This window comes from Sorex araneus, chromosome 7, assembly GCF_027595985.1.
Source record: "Sorex araneus isolate mSorAra2 chromosome 7, mSorAra2.pri, whole genome shotgun sequence".
Taxonomy (NCBI): Eukaryota; Metazoa; Chordata; class Mammalia; order Eulipotyphla; family Soricidae; genus Sorex; species Sorex araneus.
The window spans coordinates 56710235-56719811 of NC_073308.1; positions in this window are offsets into that span (position 1 = coordinate 56710235).

Here is a 9577-nt window from a genome sequence, read left to right on the forward strand (position 1 = left end):
AACATATAGAAACATCACTACCCTTTACTTTCTCGCTCTAAGATGCCAGATTTCAGAAAGTCCATTTTTAGTATCTTCACATCTTCACAGTGGCTAGGACTAGGTGACCCTAGGGTGACAGGTGAACACTAATGCCATTAGTATTTATGGCATTAGTACCTGTCTTTAGCTGACCCCCCAGGACCTCTCCGTAAATGACAGGATATCCCAAAGGGAGAGTTCTCCAGTCTTGCTGTGTTTATGCAAAAGAACAAGCCAGGTTTGCCATCGGGCAAATTTAAAGTGAAGGTGGAGAGAAAACTATGTTTTTGTAACTTGCCCGCTGTAGAAATCAGACTCAGAGGGTGATTGAACAAATGTATTCTAATGAGCTTGATTAAAATAATGTCTAGCAAGTCTAACAGTCTGGTTTATGCCCCCATCGGTGGGCCATTAATTATAATATCTTTTTTCTTGGCATCTATCTGTTTCTTTTTGTATGTCTTAGCATCCACTCTCCTGAAATTCATCCAGGTGCACGTACGGGAAATCTCCAGAACCACCTTCAATCAATTGCTCCTCTACCCATACTCCCAGTTGCCAGCTGATAGTATACCCCCCCCCGCCCGGCCCAGGGAACCATCCCCCTAAAATGTTCAACCCTGTTCCAGCCTGAAGAAGTTCGAGAGATTTCTCCTTGCCCCCTTTTATGTACCAAAACCATTGGTATATGAGGCTTGCCTGGACAAAATGGCCTCCGGGACAAAATGATGACGGGTTGATGAGACAGCATCATCCCTGGAGCCAGAGATCACCATGTCCCCAGCAAGGAAGACAGCACTTACCGCCCACCTGGCGCCCGCGCCGCAGGCAAGGCAGAAAGGGTGGTGGCAGGTCTCTGTTTGCAATTCCCAGGTTCTTCAATATTTTCAAGGATGAAAATATTGAATAATAAAGATGCTCAAACTCAGAGTTGGAAAGTAGATGTGCATTGGAAAGTAGAAGAGACAAGGAAAGGAGCTCCCCCGAAGGGGAGGAACTTAGTAGAGGACGAAGTTAACTGTGGCTTTTTTTTGTGAGATTTTTTTTTAAAAAATAAGAAAACAGGGTCTTTGAGTTACAGAGAATGCAGGGAATCTCCAGGGTGGTGGGGATGGTTTGTTTTTCTGGCCACCTGCCTTGGGTATTGTTCATTATCTTAGTCTCGAGGCTCCTAATTCTGGGACAGAAGGATACGGTCCCGAGGAACTCCAGGAATGATAAAGATAGGACCTTCGGGATGAGGTGTGGTCAGCTGATGGGGAGAAACGGAACTGCTGGTGAGGGGAAAGCTGTGGGCTCCCCTCTTGTTGGCAAGGGGAAACTGAGGCTTCCTCTTTCATCCCCCCTCTCAGAGATGAAGCCCTGACTGCAGTCAGGAAATGGAGCATCAAATCTATCTGACTTCTTCTTGCTGCCTTTTGGGACATCACTCATAAAGGAAACACATGTAGTCAGGGAGCCTTAGAAGAAGGATGCTTTGAGGTCTATAATACTATGCCTCAGTTGTCTGTATCTGTGGTTCCATATTAATCACCATCTGTAGTATGAAGGACTTAAGCCTAGAGAAAATAAAAGAGGCTATAAGGCCAGGCGCTATCAGCTATGACAGCAGGACCAAGAAGAGCAGGACCCAAGAAAGCCAAAACCAAGTATTATCCATTATTCAGAAAAACGTAATGTTCCTTTGCAAGCAAAGAATGACTTCGTCTCTAGGGCATGACTGTAATATTTGGAGCTCAAAGACTAACTGTATCCTCAGTATAGAGGGCCTTTTGGGGTCTGGAGTTGAAACATAGCCATTAAAATAAGGGAAAGGGTGCTGAGAGGATTATCTCCTGGTGTCCATTCATACAAATTACACAGCTCGGCCTAGGTCCTCCGGGTTATTAAGCACCACCTAGGCCATCCTTGTGACATTTCATCCTGATGATTCTCTTTCTTCAGGGCCATTTTCTGAGAGCTCAGCCTGCCTGTCCTCCTTGTCATGTTGCTTAGAGGATGGGACAAGGGCATGGATATCTCTTGAGAAAAAAAACAGGACACAGACAAGAGATTGAAGATTATTAGAGGTTATTCTTGTCCTTTTGAGGGGGTCATTTCTGGTAAAGCATTTAGAGATTAGCAAGATCGCAATCAAAATAACTTTGGATAGAGCCTGAGTACCTAGAGCCAAACCCATTGTGTGCCTTAAAGGGTGTGGCTGATTTTACTCTGGATTCTAACTGGAAGTTTTATTTCCCTCCATGAACCAAGAATATGGGTTTTTACACCAAAATTATGTCTCTGAAATGAAGCAGGGTTTTCTCTCCACCTTTACAATGAACACAGCAGATTATTTGTCTTTAATAAAAGTGGCTTTGAGTTTGCATAGGCACAGTAAAAACTGGGCTAGTAACTTTTAGCATTAGGTTAAGTTACATTAGAGCAAGGTGCTTTTCCCATGAAGCCTTTGGTCATAGTTTCCAACTGCAGGCCTCAGGCTAGTCTATTTTACTTTGCCTAACCCCAAAGGGCCCTTCCTCTGGGTCTTGAATATGATGCAGACTCCACTTCTGCCATTCTCTTCTGATTAGTGGCTGTCTCTTTAAGACATTGCCCTCATGGGGCTGGAGCGATAGCACAGTGGGTAGGGCATTTGCCTTGCAAGCGGCTGACCCTGGTTCGAATCCCAGCATCCCATATGGTCCCCTGAGCACTGCCAGGAGTAATTCCTGAGTGCACAGCCAGAAGGAACCCCTGTGCATTTCCGGGTGTGACCAAAAAATCTAAAAAAAAAAAAGAAAGACATTGCCGTCGTGCCAATGTGCCTTTTGAGCTCTTGGGCTCTCCCATGTTGTAGCCAGGGTGGCAGAACTCCTGACAGGGTCCATCTGAGGCCCTTGGTGGAACCCATATTTGGGGGTATTAGGATTTAAGGCCAATGTTAGAGCAACTGAAGCTTAAGTCAATCCGAGATGACAAATGTTCAGGGTTCTGTAAATCCCACCTGCAACTTTGAGTGCTGGAGTTCATAGCCCTCCCTTTGAGGGTTCCAGGTGTACAAGTGGCAATGTTACTCTGTTAATAGACAAAGAAACTCCTTTACCATCTTTCAGTAAGTTGTCCCATTTTACTAGATCTATGCAAAATGATATTGGTACAAAGGACTAAACAGGTTAAAGGTGTTAAGAAGAGAAAAGCAAGCTGTTCACTCTTACTGTAGATGTGGTTTACCCATTTGCTATGGGCCCTAGTCAAAACAAGCATTAAGATCTGTAGAGACAGAATATACAGTTTAACAATGTCATGTTGAATTAATTTATCCCCTGTTGAAAACCTTGATTTTCCATCTCATTATTTAACAGCACTGTAACAGGAGTCCGATACTGGAATAATTCTGAAGATATAAAGATATAAGGAGATCTTTAGATAACAATCAGTTTGATCTATACTACTTATAATCACATCTCACAGGTTTCACCTTGTTTTACCGAACTTAACACAGACTGATCTCCCAAGAAGACACAAGTTGCTAACCATTATCTCATTAGCATAACACAACTATATTTTGCAGCATTCTTTCAAAATTATTAAACCAGTTCTATAGATGTCCAAAAGGATTACAATGCCCACAGTTAAAGATCTTATAATACTCTTTGCGAAAGTTCAGTTCATATTAGGAATTATGGGATGATGCATGAAGTTCTAACATAATTCACAAGTATTTATATGATCTTAATAGTAACTTATACTAGAAAAGTTAGCAGCATAGTCTGAAAAAAACTAATTTTTGTCACTTCCCACATTTTTCACCCACTTCTCCATATTCAAAAGCCTCTGATGCCAAAGGGGCTGTTTCTAGCTGCTTGAATGTAAAGTGGCGCCCTTTTTTGTCTTCAGTAAGAAGCACTGAATCTGCTCCAGAATTCCAGCATCAAGTCCTGATATCTTTTAAACTTTTTTTTTTTTTGCTTTTTGGGTCACACCCAGGAATGCACAGGGGTTACGCCCGGCTTTGCACTCAGAAATTACTCCTGGTGGTGCTCAGGGGACCATATGGGATGGTAGGAATTGAACCGGGTCGGCCACATGCAAGGCAAACACCCTACCCGCTGTGCTATCGCTCCAGCCCTATCTGTTAAACTTTCACCAAGGCACAATACTGTGGCTTCAGACTATCAGACTGAGGTCTGAGATGACCTGATTATTAACTCTTTTCTAAGTTGCTCTAGAAATTTAAGTTACCAAAAGTCTCATAGATCAAATAAAGCACTGATAGGTAAAAGTTTTGCAACCAAGTTTTATAATTCTATAAACTCTTGCTTCAAACTAAACCATTACTGGAATATTACGCAGCTGTTAGAAAAGAGGAAATCATGAACTTCGCACATAAGTGGATCAACGTGGAAAGTATCATGCTAAGTGAAATGAGTCAGAAAGAGAGAGACAGACATAGAAAAAGATTGCACTCATCTGTGGAATATAAAATAACAGAATAGGAGACTAACACCCTAGAATAGTAGAAATAAGTACGAGGAGGTTTGCTCCATGGCTTGAAAGCCATGCAGGGAAAAGGAGCTCAGATAGAGAAGGGAACATCAAGCAAAATGTGGTTGGAGGACCCGCTCCGGAAGGGAGATGCATGCTGAGAGTAGACTATAGATTGAACACGGTGGCCACTCAATACCCCTATTGCAAACCACAACACCCAAAAGGAGAGAGAGAGCAAAAGGGAATGCCCTGCCACAGAGGCGGGGTGGGGTGGGAGGGATGGAATTGGGGGGTGGGAAGCATACTGGGTTCATCGGTGGTGGAGAATGGGCACTGGTAGAGGGATAGGTACTTGAACATTGTACGATGGAAACACAAGCACGAAAATATGTAAATCTGTAACTGTACCCTCACGGTGATTCAGTAATAAATATATATAATAAATGAAAAAAAAAATAAAATAAACCATTACTCTTTGAGCCTGTTTTTATGTACCACAGTTATTTCAACTCGCAAGATTTTCTAGGTCAGATATTCTAATAATCCAGTGCAGAAACAAAACAAATTTGTATATTTAGACATACCAGCATAAGAAAACATTTGAACCACTAATTTCATAAAACATGAGAAAACCTTCTTTTACTTACTTTCAATAGTTCTTTTACCTTAGTTATTTGCAAAGCAGCCGAATTTCTCGTTAAAATTGGTCAAGGCATGTAAGATAAAGACCTGCAGCCTCACAGAGTTCCTGTCTCACTTGAGCTTCAGGACCTAGTTCTGCAGCCCTTTTGAGACTGCACCGGTTCTGAAGCTCAAAAGGATTTCAGGTGTTAGGAACCATTTAACATTCTCTAATAAGATATTTAGGGTGCTGGAGCGATAGTACAGCAGGTAGAGCATTTGCGTTGCAGGCGGTTGACCTGGGTTCAATTCCCAGCATACCATATAGTCCCCTGAGCACTGCCAGGAGTAATTCCTGAGTGCAGAGCCAGGAACAACCGCTGTGCATCACCAGGTGTGACCCAAAAAAGCCCCTCCCCCCAAAAAAAAGATACTTAGATTGAGAACTTCAATTTCTGAATAGGCTCTTCATTCTGCTTAGAAAGCGTTCAAATTAATCCTGTTTGAACAAGATCCAAAAGCACCTAAACTTTTAAATTGTTGGGTTGCATATCATTCTGAACTCTGGTGGTGATGCAGCTTGCCCAGGTCTAAGAATTTCTACTTCTGATTTCATCCTGGTTGAACATTCCTGTGTTCCACACTCAGACAGACAGGCAAACAAATTGACTACAAACATCACATACATGTGCATACATATACAGTAGATTGATCGATCTGACCCTTCAAGAATGGCAGGGAGAAAACTGATGGAGTGAGAAAGGAAGAGGCAATGTCCAGGGCAAAATTAGCCCTGTCTGGTGATTGGGAACCTTGATTCCCATTTTCCAGCCTGACCAGACTGTAACGTGATTGTTAAAAATGGGTTCAAGAAAGTGCTTTTGTTAATATAAAGCCAGTAAATTAAATGATGACAAAGTTGTTATAAGTCTGTCAAATGTTACTGCTTTTGGCTTTCTGAGTTCTGAGGCAGAGAGAATTTTCTTATCAGACATTGGGATAGGTTGCCTTAATGACACATGTTAATCATATGATCCTGTGTTTTCCTGCCTCCTCTGGTTTGATTATCCTATTCTTTTGTTTCCTGCACAAAGATACAACTGCAAAAAAGGTCTTATAATGCAGGCTGTCACTGGCCATCTTTCCCCATGCTCTAGTTTATACGCAGGCAATATGGTGTTACAAAGGTCAGCAAGACTCTCCTTATTTAAACTAATTAGAAACTCTTCCAGTGTTTTAATAGGCAACCCAAAGGGAAATAGAGTTTTAGGGCATAGAAATAGAATCGCTCATATTTCCTCAGTGCCAGCAATAATCTAAGAGAAAGAGAAGAAAATCTTAAAACAGGATAGTTCTTTGGCAAAACTTTTCTCTACATCTCTCACCTTAGCCTCTCCTGAGGGGACTGGAACCCCTACTGTATTGGCCTCTCACTGTGCACGAGAATGACAATTAGGCAGCCAAGTGAAATACAAGAAATAGAGAAACAGAGCATTGGCCTTTGGGGACCAAAAGCTCAAAATATCCAGAGGTAATCGGACCTCCCGGAACTTCTGCCACATCCAGCATTTCCCATTTTAAGTCCCCAAATAACAGACGAGATCTCCCAGAATTTTTAACCCCCACTAATATTACTTGAGTAATCCTGATCCAGTCCTGGAGTGTCTGATGAATTGGCTTTTTTTGGCAGACTGAACAGAACGGGTGAGAGGAGATGAGTAATTATCTGGTGCTCACCCAGCAGGAACCCTGGCGGGGTCTTAAGATTCCCTTGGCACTGGAATGCTGGTATGAGCCCCCTGCCATGTTGCTCCCTTACAGGGCAAGTCACCTTCACGGGTTGGAGCCTACTCAGACCCTGTAGCTGAAGTCATTGGAGCCTTATTCTATCACTCTCTGGTCAGTCACTCACACGTTCAGACACATCAAAGGTGAAAGGAAAAGAGGCTGAACCAGCGCACTTGGTTCTTGGTGGAGCCTCCAAATGCTTGGCATGAGCTGTGAATGAACAGAGAGAGCTCAGGATAGAAAAGTGAGTTTATTAGAGGCTCAGTGCTAAGGACCCCACATTGAAAGAGAAAGTGACTTGGAGCCCCTTTGGCTGAGAGGGTCTTTCCTTTGTTTTCTGAGTGGATTATAGTCTACAAAAGGAAAAAAAAATATAAAGCATCTTTCCTAGCTCTCAGGTGCTCCCCCCAAAAGTCTATGTCATTATCTCTTGCCCATTCCATGTGGCCTTCATGTGTCGACTTCTATGCTCTCCTGTTCATCTGGTGGGCCCCTATCCCAGCTGACTAGGGTCATACAAAAGAAAAACTCTCCCTCCCTTATCTGGTTAACCTTCAGGTTGGTTTCAGAGTCTGAGTTCTCATTGCAGTTTCATAATTTTCATTATATTCAGTATCTTATCTGTCATTATCAGCGTCACCAGGAGCTGTCCCTTAGATGTTTCCTCACCATAAACTTACTATTTAAGAGAGATCCTCATGTTTGTTTGTTGGTTTATTATTATTATTATTTTGGGGTCACACAATTGTGCTCAGGGCTTACTACTGCATTTGTGCTGAGATATCTTTCTTGGTGGTGTTCTAAGAACATAAGTAATGTGGAGGACCGTTTCTCAGATCCAAATGGGTTGTGAACCAGAAAAAAATATATGAAGATGGTTCACATAGAGAAGTCTACTATGTGAAAAGAAAAGCAAATTCTTATACCCCCACAAATACTTCACTTAAGATGTTCAACAGAATCTGCATAATGTCTATATTTAATTAGCACAATAACCAAAACTGTCATATCTTACATAAGTAGATAGTGCAATTTTTAAATTTTATTTCACATGCCTTCCTTGCAAAATATTGTGTTATCTATCCAGTTTTAGAATCTCCCACATTCTTCCTACTGAGTGACCTGTTACTCTATCACTAGGACTTTACTCATTCTTTTACACATATTTGAAATAGCATCTACCCGCAGGTTTTCTCTGATTCCCAGGCAGAGTAGAGTATCTCCCACTCTACTGGTGGTGGAAGATGTGACTGGCATGTTGACTCCCTGGCTCTAGGAATGGTCTGTATTTTGTCTAGGCAAGCATTGTATATATTTTCTTTTTCAATCTGTGGTAAGCAAGCATCCTATCCACTGTACAATTTTTTCTGGTCCCTCAAAATCCTATAAAATAGTATGCCAAGATATAAGCAAACTTAACAATTGCTATGTTTATATATTACATTTCAAATTTGTGCTTAAAACTGTTGGCGATGTTGAGCATGGTAACCAGTTCCAAGTTGTGGTGTGGGACCTGGGTTAAAATAATGAAGATATAGATCCCTTCAAGGAATGATTTTCCCTAGTGACAGAAAAAGTATCACTGTATCACTGTCACTGTCATCCTATTGTTCATCGATTTGCTTGAGCGGGTGCCAGTAATGTCTCTATCAGTCCCTGTCCCCTGCTAGTGTAGCCCGATGGCATATTGGAGGTTCTTTCAGGATCAAGGGAATGAGGACCATCGTTGTTACTGTTTCTGGCATATCAAGTACACCATGGGTAGCTTGCCAGGCTCTGCCGTAGCTGAACCACGTATAAACCAGTCAATTAATTATTTTCTTTCTTTTATAGTTTTGCCTACTATCAAATTTTCTCAAATAGGTCTATATTACTTTGATAATCGAGGGTTGGGGGAGATTCACTTTAAAATCCATGAGAAGGACCACTGAGTTCCTGTAGCACCACACACACATACACACATACACACACAGGTGTGCACACCAACCCATGTTCATTTCACACACGAGTTGTACGAACGTACTTAAACAGGAAACACGCAGGCCAAGGCCGGGTGGACAGAGCCTCAGCTTTGTGCACCGTCCTGCTCGTTGTCGGTGGCCAGGTCCATTCCGCTCTGAACCTGCATGAGTCACTGGGGTGACAGACGCCCCACATCCATCGGGCAGAGAGGCACAGCCAAGCTTTGGCGGGCCCTACTACTGGGGTAACTCGGACCCTGAGCAGACCTGGACATGTAACATGAAAATGAAATAAGTTAAATCTATCTATCTATCTATCTCTATATATAATTACTCTTTTTAGTTCAGAACACAAATCATAAATAAAATAAGAGAGAATAGTAGGAAGTGTAATGACTTTAAATCATTCCTTGCAACCATTTGTCTAGTGTTCCACTAAGAGAGTGACACAAAGCTCAAATTGTCACAAGAAAGGAACCATGCCCAGATCCTGTGCAGAGATAGGTAAAAGGATGTTCTTCCTCATGGAGAATTCTAACTTTGAAGCCCATTTTTAAGAATACATAAACTTACACACATAGATGATGAATTTATATTCATAGATCAATGTCAAAATGATGGTGAAACTGTGATAAACCAAAGTGCAACTGTTTACATGGTTTCTGTGCAGGACTGGGTTTTGTTTGCTATAAATTCAGGGCCATAGAGCCCCAATT